At 58.0% G+C, this 18,468-nt stretch overlaps 2 pseudogenes; both read left to right on the top strand.

The window, feature by feature from the left end:
• Positions 1–2,737: 2,737 nt before the first annotated feature.
• Positions 2,738–3,237, top strand: LOC137228305 (dynein light chain 1, cytoplasmic-like; annotated as a pseudogene).
• Positions 3,238–7,135: 3,898 nt separating this feature from the next.
• Positions 7,136–14,972, top strand: LOC137228304 (transcriptional enhancer factor TEF-4-like; annotated as a pseudogene).
• The last annotated feature ends 3,496 nt before the right edge of the window (positions 14,973–18,468 follow it).

The raw sequence follows: 18,468 nt of genomic DNA, 5'->3' as shown, positions 1-18,468 counted from the left end.
GACCAAGGCGGTCAGGGCCCAGCCCCCGCCCTCAGGGAGGGGCTGGTGGGGAAAGAGGCAGCCGTGGCGCAGCCTGCCAGGACCTGAGAGGGACTCACGCGGGCAGGGGCACAGACGTGCACAGCAAAGCCAGTCTGGAGAGTTGGAAAGGCATCCTGGAGGAGGTATCGTCCAAGCGGAGATCTACAGGACAGGTAAGAATTCACCGCAGGTATCAGTGAGGGGAAAGGGGGACAAGGGGCGTTTTCAGGGCAACAGGGACCAGCCAGAGCTGGTGTGACGTGATACGGTGCTGTGATGACTTCAGCAGAGGCCACCACGGACACACTGTGCTTGGACCAGGTGGGCTCGTTGCTGCCGTCGTGGGGAGTGCACACCTTGGGGACCACGGGTGTCTCCACGACAGGTCTTAGAATGGACTCGGGCCTGTGGTGGGTGATTTTCAGGGGGATTCAAGGAAGGGGGGTTTGCTCTGGCTTGGGTGCTATCAGGAAGCGGCTGGGGGTTTTTGATCACAAGGCAGATAATGGAAAGAAAGTCTGGGGGGCCTGGAATGCCGAGCTGAGGAGCTCGGGGCAGTGGGAGTCCCTGGGGGCTTCCGGCTGATCAGAGCTGGGTGCTCTCGGAGGGCATCAGAAACCCACTTCCCTCTGGGGCGGAGACCCAGGCCTGGGACCTCCTGAAACCCAGGAGCCCAGACCACTCAGCCGTTTGGGTTCTGGGAGTTGGAAGGAAGAGAAACACACTCTCAGAGCCTGTTTCCATCCAGCTGCCCGGGCCCTGCTGTCCACCTCGGCCACTCAGCTACTGGCGCCTGCCCAAGTTCAGGGACTGGCAGTGCAGTGGTGACCTGGACAGGACGCTACCCTTCCTGAGCCCCTGGCCAAGCCTCTATGTGGCTCCTTCACACTTAATTCCTACATCTTTTTATTTATTTCATTTTAAGTGTATTTTTCAAGGTTGGAAACACTGCCTAGTGTAGACCATAGTTAATTGGTCCAGCTAGTGTGGTTCCTAGCCCAGCTGGGATCTCCTGTTCTAGAAATTCATGGGCGGAGGATGGCTAGACCGGGGCCTGTCCTGAGCGTGGCCGTGCTGGGGGCCCAGGGTGTTTTCCAACTTTAACTCCCCCTGCTGCACCCCCATCCCCCCATGTACCCGGGGCCCAGACTCACATCCTCCCTCCCCCCACCCCTTTCCTTCCTTTCGTATAGAAAACGGAAGTGGTTGGAGCAGAATGAAATCCCATGTCTTTGGCACTAGGCACTGTTTGTGACACCCAGAGTCTCAGACGCCATCATATACATACAGCTGTAATACTCACTTTGGCAAGTTTCAACAGGATAAAGGCTCAGATGGCCTGGTGGGTGTCCCGGCTCCCGGGACTTTGAGCAATTTACAAGCTTCTCCGTGCTTCGGTTTCCTCACCTGTCAACGGAGAATAACTATAGTGCTGACCTTATATGTCTATTATGAGGTGCTGGTGCCTTTGCGAGCACGATGTTCTCAGAAGAATGTCTAAGTGTTTTTCTACTACTGCAACTATTATCATCACTGCCATTTTTGCTACGGGCACTGTGAAGGATGGCTTGGAGGTGTGAGGCCAAGGAATAGGAGGGGCTCTCATTTCCTTCTGATATGGGTAGGGTAGGAAGCATGCTTGCTCCTGAGATCCCCCAAACTCACCTATATGAGTCCCTGGGAGCCTTGGTGAAGTTAGGTAGAGGTGACATGATAGGGCAAGGATGGGACCTCAGGGAGGGGGCCTAGGAATGGTGACCCCTTCACATGGCTCTTCATGCGCCAGACGTCATTTCATGTAATCACTCCCAACCTTCTGGAAGGTTCTAGCGCTATCCCCATTTTAAGATATAGAGACTGAGGCTCAGGGAGGTTAAGTAACTTGCCCAAGGACACAGCTAGTAGCTGGGACTCCCACCTGAACCACACGCTTTGCTGCTGGGCTCAGTGTTTTCCGTGTTTGGTCTGGGAGTGTCCTGGGGCTGCCCAAAACCGGGGGGCCGAAAGCAACAGGAGTTTATCGTCTCCCAGTTCTGGAGGACAGAAATTCAAGATCAAGGTGTCGGCGGGGCTGCGCTCCCTCCAGAGGCTTTGGGGGAGGATCCTTCCCGCCTCTTCCAGCTCGTGGTGGTCCAGGTGTCCCTGGCTTGTGGCTGCATCCCTCCAGTCTCTGTTCCAACTTCATGTGGCTTCTCCTCTGTCTCTGTGTCTCTTATAAGGTCACTTGCCCGCGGATTTAAGACCTACCTGGTTAATCTAGGATGATCTCATCTCAAGATCGTTAACTTCATTACATCTGCAAAGACCTTTTTCCCAAACAAGGTCACATTCACGGGTTCTGGGGGTAAGGACACGGACATACCTTTTGAGAACCCCCATTCAATCCACTACATTTGGGAACAGGTGAGATGGGTTCCCATCACAGGAAAAGCCTGCCGGAGGCTCTCTTATCCATGCTGGGAGGCTTAGGGTTCCCGGGGCCCTGCTGGGGGGATGGACTCCCTCTTGCTGTGAGCACACGGCCGCAACTAGGTTATTTTAGCCACTCCAAGAGTTGCTTCTGCGTGGCCTCCCGTCCTGCCTGCTTCCAGAGGGCAGGGCACTCGTCTCTGTCATTTCTGTGGGCTCGTACCCCATGCTCGGCCTGGCATGCAGTTGGGGCAATTAACAGTCGGGCCCATGACTAGGCGGCGGCGGCTGGCGTGGGGCTCCACAGATGCGCCGCCGTTGCAGTCGGGCCAGCCCCTGCCCCTTGGTAACCACGTGTGACCGAGAGGCCGTGATGAAAAATGCCAATATGTCAGAGGAGATGCAACAGGACTCGGTGGAGAGTGCTACTCAGGAACTAGAGAAATAGACTATAGAGAAGGACGTTGCTGCCCGTGTCAGGAAGGAGTTTGACAAGAAGTACAGCCCTACCTGGCACTGCACCGTGGGGAGGAACTTTGGTAGTGATGTGACACGTGAAACCCAACACTTCGTCTTCTACCTGAGCCAAGTGGCCGTTCTCCTGTTCAAATCTGGTTAAAAGCATGGACGGTGCCACACACCCAGTGATCCATCCGAAAACAAGGACTGCAGCCTAGATTCCAAATACCAGAGACTGAAATCTTCAGCCTTGCCTAAGGGAACACCTCGATCTTTATTGTGTTGTTTTGTACAGGGCTTTCTCTGCACTAGTTTGTTGTGGTTATAAAGCAATTAGCAAAACAAAACAAAAAACGAAAACAAAACCAAAACAAAAAAAGTCGGGCCCAGGGAGGGAGGGACAGGGTGGATGCCAAAGTCTGGCGCCCACTCCGCCGCGGTGTGGAGGCCCCAGCAGGCCGCTCTGGGGACCCTGAGCCTCGCGCAGGTCCTGGCTGCCCCGTGGCCGGAGCCGAGCTGCTCAGCCGGGTCCATTAGCTCTTTTTACGTCTTGTCCTCTCCGTGGCATTGCCAGGGATGGCTGAGCAAACACTGGGTCAGGAGAACCCTCTCAGGCCTGGAAATTCCAATAGCATTTCTTTAACGTGTCACAGCTGATCGGCAGTAGCTGCCTCGGATGGTTTCAGGGGGAAAAGAAAGTAATTTGGAGCCGGGAAATGGCTATTGATTGAGCAAAGAAGTTACTGCAGGCGGGCTGTCTCTGCTTCTTCGGCTCCAATTTCCCTGCTGCCACCCGCACGTTCCTGAGAGCTTTCCCACTCACCAGATGTGGTCGCAGCTGTGCGGTCAACAGACCCTGCTTCCCAGGCCAGGGCACCAAGGTCTGGCGGGCTCTCTGCACTTGCTTGGGGGTCCTGTAGGTTCTGTCCTGGCGCCCACCTCTCCGATCCCCCTGAACTGTCGGGGGATGGGGGACACCGCCCCACGCCCAGAGGCCTCGGCACCCAGGCAGTGCCCTGAGGTTTGACACGTGCAACTGGAAAGGCTGAATGAACATCTGTATCTGGACACGACGGACATCACACTGTCGAGTGAAACCCCCAGAGAGTGGGAGCACGGATGCGGGTCTATGCCTCAACCTCTGCAAACCTGCAAGGGGGCCCAGGGAGGGGGTGGCACCGAAGCTGCAGAAGGTTCGAGCTGGGTAGGGATCTGGGGAGACTTTTCGTTTCTGCTCAGCTGGGTGGTTTGGATTCCCCTGCAGTGAGTTCCGATATCTTCATAGAGAGAAAAAACACTGCTTTTATGAACGTAGCGTTCTTGCCCCGTGAGGGGCTGTGTTGAGGGCTGTGCTACCTTCAATCGGTGAGCACGGCCGTGGGTTCCTGGCCGGGCTGTGATTAGGGGGAGGCGGTAGGGGGTTGGATGCACGGAGGGTCCTGCCAGAGGACAGGGGAAGGAAGGGAATCCAGGCCCTCCCCTATCACCTGCTGTCCCGCATCAGCTCCCTCTGGAAAGGGACCCAGGCAGTGCCCTGAGGTTTGACATCCGCGATTGGAAAGGAAGCCAGAGAAGTGAACCACCAAAGCCCACTAGGACCTGTGGGCATGGCAGCCACAAGCCAGGGGCGCGGCCAGCATGGAGGACCCAGGCTCAGGGTACCAGGAGGGCTCGTCTCTGCCCCGTGGCAGATAGGAGCCCTGGGGGCCTCGCCTTGACCCCAGCCCTCTCTGGGCAGGATGGGGGCTGCCTCTGCCCCTGACTGTGCTCTGCATCCACCCAGGTTCCCTCTTCCGGTCCCAGCTGCCGTCAGTACGTTCTCACAGCCGCCACCTTCCGCCCTTGGCCACCTGGACCCTCCTGGTCCAAGGTAGCTGCCCCCTTGGGGGCCTGTGCCAGTGATGACCTGATGCAGTGGGTGTGGAGGCCTGTCCCCCTCACCTCAGTTCAGGCAGCTCTGAGGTGGTGGCCTAGCCCCCAGGACCACCGCCCCCAGCTCCACCCCGTGTGACCTGCGGAAACTCGGCCGCTGCACCTTCACTGCAGGCCCGCCTTGTTCTCTGCCCACCTGCTGTCCTCAGCTCCTTACAGGGGGGCCTCCAGGGCCCACGCTCCTGCAGCCTGTTTCCTGGGAAGCAGAGCTGGGACAGGCCCTCCCCCAGTGGGCGGGCTCCACTTTTCCTCTCCTCCCCGAGGGCACAGGCCCAGCCCGGGCTCCTGGCCCTGCCTGTCTTGCGGCAGCTTCTGGAGACCACAGGCTGCCCTAGGCCATGACCACCGGGACCCTGCCCGCCTGCTCTGTCGGTCTTTCAGGTGGAGCCTCTTCCCTGCCTCCCCACGGGGGTGGAGCTGCCAGGCCCCCGGCCCAGTCTGGAGGCCTGCGGGTGCTTGGTGGGCAGCCCGACCCTGGCAACCCAGACCCGCTGCAGCGAGCCTGGGGCACAGCTTCCCCACTCAGGCAGATTTAAGTCTGGGCCCAGCTAGTAATCAAGTTGGGCAACGAACTTCCTGAGCCTTGGTCCCTCATCTGTAAGCCTGGGTACCCAGCTGGTGTGAGGGGTAAGGGAAACAGCCCATTAGAGCAGTTAGTACGTGCTCACTTAACGCCATGGGCCAGATCGGATCGTGCTGTCCCTCTGCAACAGCCCTGCCACTGTCCCGATGGAACCTCCGGCCTCATCACCTGAGGCTGGTGTCCGGGGTAGTCCTGTCTCACAGCCTCCTGCACCTGTGCAGGGCCATGGAGGGGCGGCGGGCCCGGGGCTAAGCTGGGGGGTCCCGCCCCACTTCAGGCAGGCGCTGGGTGTTGCTGTGTCTGCTCCCAGAGCTACCCTCCTCGGGATGGAGCAGACAGCGCTGTCAACTCCGCTCAGGCCTGGGCTACCCAAACCCAGCCGAGCGTGCCCGGAACAGGGAGCAGCTCCTCTCAGCAGCTGGCGCGGCCCCAGGCTGGCATCTCCCGGGCTGAGTGATGCTGAGTAACAGGAAATGATGCACAGGCAAAGGGAGCAGGCACAGTGCCGACCTGCTGGCCCGGGGCCCGAGCTCGTCATCCAGGCCTGGTCCCTGGGACGTGAGGATGTGGGGCTGGCTTCCTGCACCCACAGCTGTCTTCCTTCAGTGGCTTCCTCGGGGCCTCTGGGGCTCAGCATGGGAGCGAGGATTCCAGGTGGGATTTATCACATATTTTATACATGACGGAGGACCAGAGAGGCAGGTCTTGCCCAGGTGCCCTGGTTCTGAGCTCCAAGAGCCCTCTCTGCTGGAGAGGCCGCTCTGCTCTGCTCCCCCAAAACACTCTGTTTGCTCAGACCAGACCATCCTTCTCTTTACTTGCCCTCCCTCTGGCCATCTCCAAAAAAGAACCCATACCAGTTTATTGCACCAGTAACACAGGTCAAAATGGAAAAGCTAGATGATCCTGAGAATTGAAAGAAGGAGGGAAAAAAATCCTCCCAAAGCCCTTATCTGGAAGTAGCCCCTGTGTATAACTCAGCGACCGCTCTCCCATGTGGGTGAGGCATATCATTTGACAGTATCCACATTTGCTGTTTGTTCCCTGTTAATTTCACTCAACAGTTTATCGTGAACACACATCTATGTCAATAGATGCGTTTCTACCACATTGTGTTAAGTTGCTATTTGTGCAGTGTTCTAGCGAATGCATGCACCGTAATTTATTCAAAGCCCTCTCACTTGACACTTTAATGTCTTTTTTAAAGTATGAAAGCATTTATGTGCACGTCCTTCATTATTTCCTTAGGAAAAATTCCTAGAAGTGGAATCGCTAGGTAAGAGGGTATATGTATATATACATTTCTTTTTTCAGAATAAATATGTTATTACTGTATAGTGATTTCTTTTTTTTTAAAACAGGTTTATTGAGATATAATTCATGTGCCATACAATTCAGTGATTTTTACTGCGTTCACAGAGCTGTGCAAGCACCACAATCAATTGGAGAACATCTCGCTGCCCCTAAGGAGCCCCCGTCCCCACCAGCACTCCCTTCCGATGCCTGCCCCAGCCCCCGGCTACTGCTAATCTGCTTTCTGTCTTGGAGTTGCCTCTTCTACAAGTGGAATCACAATACGTGGGGGAGAGTGCCTGGTTCCCTCCACCAGCACCCTGTTCTTGAGGTCACCCACACTGTAAGATGGATCGGAACTCCACTCTTTGGTGTTGCTTGGTAGCACCCACTGGAGGTGGCACGTATATTAAATCTGGCTTTTCATAAACACCGGGCATGGCGCTCCCCAAAGGCAGCATCCGTTCCGACCCCCAGCAGGAGCTGGGAGCGTCCAGGTCTCAGGGTGGGTTCTGGGACTCTGTCCCCATGCCAGGTTGGGGGCGTCTGCCCTGGGGTCTTGGCCGGAGGGCAGATCGCAGACGCTGTCGCAGCTGGAATCAGCCGGAGCCCCAGGGGGGCAGTAACGATCTTCAGGCTGTCACAAAAGTCTTTAAAATATCTTCAAACCAGAGGAATTTTAATTTATCTTAATTAAAAAAATGGCATAGAGCAGCTTTTTTGTTGTTGTTGTTGTTAGAAAAATTGATGTCAATCTCACATCCAACACACAATAGAAGGTTGGATACTTTTTATTTATTATTTGTTTATTTATTTATTTATTTTTGGCTGCTTTGGGTCTTCGTTGCTGTGCGCGGGCTTTCTCTAGTTGCGGCGAGCGGGGGCTACTCTTTGTTGCGGTGCGCGGGCTTCTCATCGCGGTGGCTTCTCTTGTTGCGGAGCATGGGCTCTAGGCGCACGGGCTTCAGTAGTTGTGGCACGTGGGCTCTAGAGCGCAGGCTTAGTAGTTGTGGCACACGGGCTTAGTTGCTCTGCGGCATGTGGGATCTTCCTGGACCAGGTCTCGAACCCGTGTCCCCTGCATTGGCAGGCGGATTCTTAACCACTGCGCCACCAGGGAAGACCTACTTTGTAAAAAGTGTGGCTGCTATGATGGTAGGGAAGAGGCCATTAATATTTTCCACATTGTGGGGGACTGAGAAACTGCCCCCCTCTTGGCTTTAGTGGAGACAAGGCATCACGCGGGGGCCGGCCTGTCCTTGTGGCGCATCCTGTCCTGCACGCCCACCATGACTGGAGCTGGCTGAAGACCCCTGGCTGGAGGAGAGAGCTCTTGGCTGCTGGTCGAGCAACGGGGAGGGAAAGGTCAGCGGAGGGAAGTGGCTGAGGCTACTCCACGGTCAAGAATGGCACTGCTGCAGGCTGCGGAACAGATGCGGCACGCCCCTCAGGGAACACAGCTGAAATACACCAGAAGGGGCATCCCTGAACCCCACCTCCCAGGGACAAACGGCCTCCCCCAGGCGAGATCCCATAAGCTCTCTACACTCACAAGAATTTCTCTCTTTTCTTAAAGTGGATCAAGAAAAGGACCACATCTGTAACCAAACCCCATGCCCCTCTGGAGAAGTCCACTGCCCCGGTAAGTAGGTGGCTCTGAGCCTTGGCCCTGACCGTGCCACAGGGGAAGGAGCCCCGTCTGACATTGGCCATACAAGGAAAGGTACGTACAAACCTCTGCTCTCTGGTTGGGGCTTGGGTGCGATGAATATTTCATACCCCAAGCAGGCGCTGACATTTTGCCGGATGGCTTCAATTAGCTCCAGAGCCTCATTCTCATGCTAATAATCAGCTGGCTGATCATAATGGTTTATTAATCTATTTCCCACTGTGAAGTCATACGGCATGTTTCACAGATACCTCCTGCTGCCGCCTTGATTGGATGGAAATGACTTGGGCGCTGCAGTTCTTGGAGGACTGGGGTGGGGCGTGGGCTGGGACAAGAGGCTTACAGTTCTGGGATGTTTCTCTGTGTTCCCGGAGGCTAAGGGGGGCCCTTCTGGATGGAGCATGGGGACATGAGGCCACGAGTGGTGGCTGGGTTTTCTCTTTTCTGGCTGGCTGTTGGGGCCATCCTGCGATTCCCCAAACGGGGACTGGGGAGCATTGGGAAATCCTTTAGAAGAAATTTCTAAATGGACAATTTGAGATGGGTTTAGGTAGAATGAGAGGTGGGAGACGGTAGAATAGTTTGGGCGGGCATTTTCTTTTCAAAAAGGATTTTTATGTAAAGGCTGCTATAGCCTGTGTCATGTGACCTGTCATCCTGGACCAGGTTGGATGCCTGACCCCAAGGCAGCCACCAATAGAGTTGCCAGTGGCTAGGAGTTGGCCCAGTGCTACAGCGATGCCTACCAGGGCTGGCCTGCCCACTGCAGGTGTCATCTTTCTAGGGCATGGCATACGGAGCCAGGAACTGGTCCCACTGGGGGCAGTGGGTGTGGGGCTCCCCCTCAGGGCTGCTTGGCAATTCTCAGGTAAGAAAGTTTTCTTTGCTGGCTAGTGCCAGCTCTCCTGTTGGGGAGGAAACTGTTTTCACTGGGGAACACACCTGAATGAGCTGCTTGTGGAGGGAGAGCTCTGCTCAGGGATGGCTGCGGGACGTGGGGGGTTGGGGAAGGGAGGGGAGAAGCAGACGGAAGACTGAGCTGCTCCGGGCCAGGCTGGGGTCCAAGCACACAAATGTGGCCAAGGAGATGCCTTCTTCACTTGAAATCATCTCAAAATAAAAGGAAGAGTTGCGCACTAGGACAGAGATCTTCTGTATACTACCCCGCCCAGCCTCCCTAACATTCCTACCTGATTGTAATACAGTCAGCAAGGGGGAGATATTACCGTGCGTGTGAGACTGTTCCCCAAACCACAGACCTCGCTGCGGGCTCCCCAGTTTTCCACTGAAGTCCTTCCCGTTTCAGGATCCGATGTGTATCCCGCCCCAGATGCCCCCTCGCGTTTTGTCGTCTGCTCTCCTGAGCCCTCTGCCTGCGCTGTTCCCTCATTCTGTTCACGTCTCTGCCTTCGGGACAGTGCTGCTCGGTTATTTTATAGAATGTGCCCCAATTTGGGTTTGTCAACTATTTTTTTTCCACAATTAGATGGAGGCTCTGCATTTAGGGCAGGAATATGAGAGGAGGGAGGCGCCCTCCGCAGCTGTCACGTGGGGAGGCCCTGAGGGCTGTAGGTCTTAGGTGGTGTTAACCTTGATCCCTTCATCAAACCGGTGTTTGTCGGGTTTCTCTATTGCAAAGTTACTATTTTTAAAAGTTACCGGAAAGTTACTATTTTTCTCTTCATAACTAATAAATATCTTTGAGGGAAGTAATTGGAGGCTTCACAATGCATTCCTTTTCCTTAAACTTTTGTTCATGATTTTGAGCTGCCGTTGGTGGGTCTTGCTGGCAGCGGTGTGCTCACGGGGTATCCAATTCCCCTCATTCCTTCTACATGTGTTAATTAGAATTCCTCTCTAGGGAAGCTTCGTCCCTTCTCTTCCACTTAATTATTTATCCAGTTATCTGTTAATGCCGGTGCGGGCTCGCAGACGTTCGCTTTGTTACGGGTGAATGGAACACTCCCGGTGTTTATGTTTTTCCCAGGCTGCTCCAGCAGGGGGAGCTCCTGCGTTTGGCTCCCTGCCCCGCCCCCTTCACTTTCTGACATCACAGGATGCTCCAGGCGCTTACCCTGCTTCACCCGGGAATCGGGCTCTTCTCCAGGGAGACCAAGAGGTTTCTAGAAAAGGAAGTCAGATGTCAGCTTTGCATCTCCTGCTGTGCAGCGTCCAGCGCCCCCTCTTCTGCCCTTGTCATTACCCTGCGTCACCAGCGAAAGTCCCCACCTTCTGTCTCGGTCTCAGGGGTGGTGTGTTGCAGGGTTGGGGGGGGTGTCCCTCGTTTGGTTTGGCAGAGGGCAGAGAGAAGGGAGCAGGTCAGGGCCGGTGGTGACGTAGAACGGATCTAGATGGGGACTCATCTTGGCTAATGGATGGCTGGTGGGGGCCGGCGGAGGCCGGTGGGCCTGGTGGAGGCTGGTGGGCCTGGTGGAAGCAGGAAATGGAGTCAGAGAAGCCTGGCCCACTGGCGAGCCCCTCAGAGAGTGCACTGGATTGACCTCGGGCCGGGAGGGGTCTGAGTGACCGTAGCCAGACTGCAGACAAGTGGCGAGGCTGGGTCAAAGGAGGAGTATCCCCCCCACCCCACTGCCTGTGAACACCATCTATTCTACGCCCAGCTGCTTGGGCCCTGCAGCTGCGCTCTGCACGGGCACTCCCTGCTAAGTTCTCCTGCCTCCTTCGTGCCCAGCCGTCCACAGCATAGGCTCTGCCCTGACCTATGCTCAGCCTTGGACTCCAGCTCTGGAGGACTCTGCACCCAGGCTGGGGGACGACCTTGACTCTGAGCCCAGACCAGCAAGACGCTCAGCTCATCACTGCTCCCCGATCCAGAGAGAGCCCCTGAGCCCTGCCCACAGCTACGCTCTGACCCTTGATTTTGCTTGTGGAACGGTAAGTCCCTCTTATCTGCAAAACCTTCTACAAGCCCCTGAGCCCTTTCCTCATGTGGCTGTGAGCGCACACCTGAGGGCACGTAGCTGAGTGCACACGCCGCTGAGCTCACGTCTGCCCACTGCTCCACGCGAAGCGTTTCAGGTACCCGATCACGCTTGTCCTTACGCCAGCCCGTAGCCCCTCCTGACAGCTGGCTCTTGCCCTCACCTCCCACCCATGTCACCAGATCGCCCCCCGTTCCCTCCCCCTGCAGGTCCCGGGAGCTCGTCCCTGTGGCCAGTTTCCTTCCTCACTGTTGGTGAGGTGCATCTCCCACCCATGTCACCAGATCAGCCCCCATTCCCTCCCCCTGCAGGTCCCGGGAGCTCATCCCTGTGGCCAGTTTCCTTCCTCACTGTTGGTGAGGTGCCTCTGCCTGTTTGTGCCAGGCTGCAGATCTTGGCAAAGGCCATCCGTAAAAGCCAAGTTGCTCCCGACAGCGTGATGTCCTGATGGCTTTCCTCCTCTGGGGCTGCACTGGGAGACAGGAACAGGGTGGCCTGGCCGTCCAGAGGATGGAGGTTGAGGGGAGGGTCCAGTCTTGTCGGGACCAGATTAAGGGCACCGTGGGTTTGGCATGTACCCCCAAACGCCAGGGCTTGTACCTGGGACCTGGCTGGAAGCTCAGCCTCCGAGTTTGCAGGGAGAAAGGTTGGAGAGGGGCTTGGGAAGGAAGCCCAGGATTTGGATTTGGGGAGCAGCCGCCACTCCCTGGCCCAGAGGACGTGGTGGGTCCTCACCTTCCTGAGCTTTGGTTTGTCCACCGGTACGTGGAGCCTGTGTCTAGGCTGCTGCCATGAGGGAGGAGCTCGTGGGCAGGAGCCTGAGGCCAGGCGCAGTTGATTTGGGTGCCCTGCCCCGTGCTGTGCGCACAGGGTACCCTGCGCGAGGGGGCTCTGCATGCGCAGGGCTGGGGCGCCGGGGCGGACCAAGCCATGGCGACCCCTCCTTTCCCCCTGCCCCCACGCAGGCGGAGCCCTCTGGTCCCCTGCAGCCTGGGCCGCAGCAGCGAGGCCCTCCGCCCCGTCTTCCTGCCCTCCCGTACCCACCTGCTGCTCGTGAGTCACCGCTACCGGGCGAGCTTTCTCTAGCACAGCAGGTCTCCAAGCGTGGTCCCCGTGCCAGCAGCACCAGCTGGAAACCTGATAGAAATGCACGTTCTCAGGCCCCTCCCAGGCCTGCTGGCTCAGAACCTGGGGCGGAGCCAGCCCTCTGGGGGTTCCTCCACACACTTGGGTTTGAGAAGAGTGCTCCTCACAAGTCGGATCAGCTGAGTCCCCCGTCGGCGCTCCCTGTGGGTTCTCAACCCGGCGGAGACATGCAGGATACTTAGGAGCACTTACTGTGGGTCGGGAGTCTGCTCAGTGCCTGTTAAATCTTACACAGAGCGTGCAAAAGAGATGCTGTGTCTTTCCCCATTTTCCCAGGTGGACGGAGGTGCAGCCCCTCCCTCGAGTGACCCAGCGTCTCTCCTGTCCCCCTGGGAGCCGGCATCAGCAGAGGGGAAGGCACCGGTCCCACGTGTCCGCTCCATCTGCCAAGGGCCGCCCACCCTCCCCGCTGCCGCCCCCCACCGACGTTCACCCGTGTGGCACAGGAGGATGGGTTTAGGGTGGCATTCTGTCTCCCCACGCAGCCCGGAGGGACAGCCCCACGAGGACAACTCAAGAGTCGCAGGCATTTAGATTGCCATTTTATTTAAATTTATGCCCGAGGATACAGGCGGAGAAAGGGCCATTTCAAAGTCAGTTTCTGCTTTATGGCTTTATGGGCGATGCATCGGGCAGCTGGTGAAAATATCTTGCCGCTCGCAGCGCAAGAAGAGGATCACGTGGGTGGCTCGGGCTTTGGCTGCTCGGGAAAGAAATTCCGCCTCTCAGCCTGGGGCCCCTTGCTGAGCCCAGTCCTTCCCCCGACTCAGCCCCGATCCACGCTTCAGGTTCAGCCCTCGTCGCTTCATACCCTAGTTCCAGACGGAGCCCTCTTCCTCTGCAGGCTGAGCCCTGATCCCAGCCCAGACTCAGCTCCAACCTGGCCTGCACTAGTTCCTTTATCAAGTCATGCCATTACTTATGAGGGCGGTAGATTTAACTAGAACTCTCACGGTCTCACACACCTCTTTGGGCTGACATACTGTGCGGGAGGCACAGCTCCGAATGCATCATGGTTCGAGGTAGCTGACCTCCGCTGCTGGAGGAACATCTGCCCACATACCGGGAGCGGACGGGGATAGAGATGGTTGGCGGCTCCTGACACCTCCTCGTGCACAGAATGGTATCCTGGCTGTGGCAGCTGGCAGCCCCGGGGGGAGCCCAGCCTGGGTTCCAGGCCGCTGGGTTGACCCCTGCTCCCTCAGGCGACTTCACGGAGTCTCTTAAATTCCTGCAGTTTCTCTCCAATTTAATTTGGGGCTCAGACCCCGATACTTGTGGGGTGGTGTTGCAGGCTGAGCGGAGCTGACTCTTACCAGAGGCACCTGTTTGTACACATCAGCCAGCACTGCCCCAGCCCCGGAGCGCGCCCCCCTCGAGAGTGTGGACGTCCGGCAGATCTATGACACATTCCCTGAGATAAAGGGTGGTCTGCGGGAGCTGTATGATCGTGGGCCCCCCAACGCCTTCTTCCTGGTCGAGTTCTGGGCGGACCTGAACTGGGGCCCGAGTGGCGAGGAGGTGGGGGCCGGCGGTGGCAGTGGTGGCTTCTGTGGAGGGAGCAGCCAGCACAAGAGCCTGGAGCACATGACCTTCACCTGTTCCTCCAAGGTCTGCTCCGTTGGCAAGCAGGTGGTGGAGAAGGTAGAGACGGAGCGTGCCAGCTGGAGGACGGGAGGTTCGTGCAGCGCCTGCTGCGCTCACCCATGTGTGAGTACCTGGTGAATTTTCCACACAAGCTGCGGCAGCTGCCCGAGTGCTACGTGATGACCAGTGTCCTGGAGAACCGCACCATCCTCCAGGTGGTGACAGACAGAGACACCCAGGAACTGCTGCTCTGCACCGCCTGTGTCTTCGAGGTCTCCACCAGTGAGCGGGGGGCCCAGCACCACATTTACCGCCTGGTCAGGGACTGAAGGGGGACCCCAGCAGTGGCTCCTCCCAGGAAGGACCTCCAGCTTTCCTCACACTTCTTACTTGGCTGGGGGTGGGGGCGGTGGGCTACTCCCTCTTAGGACCTTTAAAGCTCGGTGGTGAGTTGAATGGGCTGGGACTGAGAGGAAAGGATGCATCCTGATATCGGGACCTCACAGGGATGTCTGAAAGGACATCACTCCAGAGCATTTGCCACTGGGGACAGGAGTGAGACAACCCCTGGGACAGCATTGGTTTCCGTCTCTGACAGGCATCCTCCCCCTTCTCTGTTTTGGAGGTCTTGGAGGGCCCCAGGTACACATTGGCTTGTCCCTCTCTGTTTTTCAGCACCCCCCTTCTTCCCAAGCTGCCTCTCCTTACCAGCCCCATCCCGGGACCCTGATGGTGAATTTTGAAGGTTAACCCTTTCTGTGCAGGAGTAGAGCCAGGTGGGCCCTGGAAATGTATATATATATTTTTAACATAACAAGAGATATTTATAAGTGGGTGTTAGGGTCATGACATTTCCTCCGCTGGGCAAGCAGTGGGGTCAGGCTTTTAAGTCTCATGTCCTCCTCTAAGTGAGCCGTGGGGCTAGACTGTGTTGCCTCGTTCTCCTCCCCTCCCCTCAAAGTGTGTTGGTTTGTGTTTTGACAGAGGAAAAAGCTATTTTACCAAAAAAAAAAAAAAAAAAAAGCGCTTTGCAAGCCCACTAAGGGGGCTCCTGTGGTCCTGGCAGCTCCAAGGAGGGAGCGCAGGGGAGCTCCAGGGCCTGACGCTTAAGGGGCGGGCAAGTCTGTGGCTGCCCCAGGGCTTTGTAGCAGGTGCTACGTCTCCAGCATCTGCTGGGGGGCCGACACGGGGCAGGGCGCGGGGGAGGAGGCCCGAGGCTGCACGGGCACGACTTGCGTCTTGCTAAGGCCGAGCCCTCCTTCCCGCCCTCGGGGTAGCCCGCACACCACCTCGGCCTGGGGGCCTCAGTCTCTCCTCTGTGGAAAGGGCACAGCATGGCTGGGAGTCAGTGTTTTCTTCCCGGGGTCCACCCTGTGCCTCGCTTGGCCGAGGCATCCTTGACCCTGACCCTGACCCTGGGCCTGCGCCGCTTGTCCCCGGGATGGGGACCATCACAAATCTATACCCCCTGGGCTCTCCGAGCTCCCGGGTCTTCTCTCTCCTCAGCCCCTCACTCAGCTCAGCGCCTGAGCAAACCGAGGGCGGGACGGGAACCCTGGAAGGATGAGTGTAGATCAAAGGAGGTTAATGTTTGCAGCATGTCTGGACCAGAGGCCGGTGCCCTGGGTATGCTGCTCCCCCCTCGGGCCCCCCACCCCCTCACCATGAGCACTGTCCCCGCATGTCCCTGCTGGGCAGAGTGTGCTGGGGGACTGGCCCCCGTGGGCACGCCCCACATGCATTTAGACCATGAGCCATGTGCACGCGGGTTTGAGACACGGGACTGAGGGCCCTCCTGGGGATCTTGGCTTCTGGAGAGAACTTTAGCTGCAGCAAGAGAGAGTGAGGTTAGACTTCCAGAGACACACCATCACAGCCAGCTGGGCACGGGATGGAAGGCTGTTGGGGAACCTCTGAACTGGAGGCCGGGAAGGCCCTTTCACCTGGGTTCAGGGAGAGCTGGCTCTCTCCAGGCCCCACTTGGGCCCCCCGGGGTCTCTGCAGCTGAAACAGACCTCAGCCTCCCACTCCAGGGCTGAATCCTTTGTGATCCAGCAGCGGCTTCTTCTCTAGGCTCCAGGGCCTCAGGGTCTGTAGTGGCACCGGAGGCCTGGCTGGGGACCTCGTGTGCTTAGGGGTCATTCACGCTGGGCCAGCAGCACCTCCACCCAAGGGTCTCCCTGGAGTATTGCCTGGTGGCCCTGCCTGGGGGTGAGTTGCTTGGAGAGGAGGGTGGAAGGCAGGCATCCCCTGCCTCCCCTGATTCCCGACTTTGCACAGAGGTCTCGGCTGCAGTGAGTCAGACGCCATCAGAGACCATGATGTTGGCGGAAGGAGGTAAACCCGAGAAGCTACAACCACTTGCTAGATTGAACCCTGCCGGGAAGGCAGTGGGCAGGATGCGGGAGCAATTGGAGGAGATCGGCAGAAATGCAGCCCCGGCCTCCAGGGAGGAACAAGGGACTTATCCTGGGCCCTGAAGGGCATAGTGCCTGGGCACCGGAACCCCCGTGCCCTGTTCTGACTGGGGGCCAGGCCTCAGTTTCCCCATCTGTGGTTTCCAGCGCAGGGACTGGTGATAAGGGGTCTGAGCCCTGTGTCCCCACCAGCAACTCTCCTGGGTCAGGCTTCCCGAGCGAGGCTCCCTGGGATGAAGCTGCCCCGCTGGGAGCAGCCTGAGGCTCTGGGCAGCAGGGTCCAGCCAGGATCAGAGACGGGCGTCACCCACTGGAACCCAGCTCTGTCCTTGCTGGAGACTCAGTCAGCTGGCTTTGGCCATGCTTGGGGAAGGCCTGGGGATTCGAGGGATTCACCCCACACCGCCTGCTCTCAAGCTCCCCAAGCCCAGGGGAGATTTATCCTGGGGCCGCCACTGTCTGCAGGCCCGAAAGTCTTTCCTTTAGTCATTCAACAAACATGTGTTGAGTGCCTAAGGGGTGCAGGATCCCAAATACCTGCCGGCCTGGAGTAGACGACTCTGGTGCAGGGGGAGGGGCGGTAGGGAGTAAGTGGTTGAACGAAAGGAGCGGATGACTTGCTGCTGAGATGGACAAGAAAATAAACCTGAGCGAGTTTTCTGGGCAAGGGGGGGATCCCTCATTCCTAGTGTGGGGTCCTGGGTGCCTTCAACAATGGGTGATGTTTGAGTTGAAACCAGATGGCCGCCACGCAGAGGCTGAGGCTGGGGCAGAGAGGCTCGCCCGGCCCCAGCCCCGTCCAGTTTCTGTAGGATGAATAAGGGGTTCCTTGGGGCCCGGATGCTGGAGAGCTGTGCCCAGGAGATGCTGCTGATTGCTGAGCACTTGGGTGGAGTCCTGATCAGAGCTCTTCAGGGCGGAACCAGGACAGTCCAGCACGTCCACGGCACAGTGCAGGGGCTCAGACATCCTGTCCTATGTTCTGAATTGCCTGTGCGCAGGTGTTCCCCCAGCCATTCCCGTGGGATAGCGAGATGAGGGCCCTTGTGTCTCAGTGGGTCTGGCCCCCCGGGAGGGGTGTTGATTTGCGGGCTGGAGGCCGTCTGCACGACGCAGGTGTGCCGGCTGCGGGCGGGGCTGGGACGCAGCAGCGAGTGCCCTGGATGCGGTCGGTCCCTCTCTGAGGGGCACTGGAGACGCCGGGCGATGGATGTGACCCCTCACCACACACAGCCCCGTGTCCCGGGAGCACCCTGCTGATTCTGGGAGTCAGAGAACCTCGCTGGAAGTGACTGCAGCTAAAGCTTGGAGGACGAGACATGTCAGCAGGGGGTGGGGGAGGGCGAAGGATTCCCGGCAGAAGGGGTGTCATGAATGGAGTCTGGTGGTGAGAGTGAGTGTGGCCAGTGTGGGGAATACAGGACCGCCAGGGCGCTCAGGTGTCAAGAGCAGGGGTGAGGCTAGGGTGGGGCCTGGCAGGGAGCAGGCTGTGTCCTAAGAAGACGGGCCAGCCCTGAGGATTTCCGGCAGGAGGGTGGCACGGAAGGTGCCGTGACAAAAATCTGTCTGTGGGTCCGTGGGAGGGGCCGCGGTGGAAAGGCAGCCGGGGCGGGGGAGGCACATAGGAGCGGGGCGAGAAGGCGGTGGCTGGGATTGGGGACCAGGGGAGATGGCTGGTGGCCTTGGTGGTGGATGGGGTTGACGGGGAGGTGGTGTCTGGACCGCTGGGTCTCTGGGACGAGGAGAAGCCAGATCTATGGGTCCAGAGCCTGCAGGAGAGGCCTGAGCTGAGGGCATGGGTGGGGACCCAAGCCAGATATGATGGGCCAGCCGAGGGGGCAGTGAAGCCAACAGAGGAGGAGGGGCCAGAGAGGTACAAGGACCAACACCTGGGGACTGGGGATGAGAAGTCACCCAAGCCCAGAGAGGAACCTGGTTCTCAGAGTGAGTGGCCAGCAGTTACCCTGGAGCCCCTGGCCAAGGAGGCCCTGGGGAGTGGGGGTGGGCGGA

The sequence above is a fragment of the Pseudorca crassidens genome, chromosome 7, assembly GCF_039906515.1.
Source record: "Pseudorca crassidens isolate mPseCra1 chromosome 7, mPseCra1.hap1, whole genome shotgun sequence".
NCBI classification, from domain to species: domain Eukaryota; kingdom Metazoa; phylum Chordata; class Mammalia; order Artiodactyla; family Delphinidae; genus Pseudorca; species Pseudorca crassidens.
The sequence above is the reverse complement of the archived record's forward strand: the minus strand, read 5'-3'. Positions and strand labels throughout refer to the sequence as shown.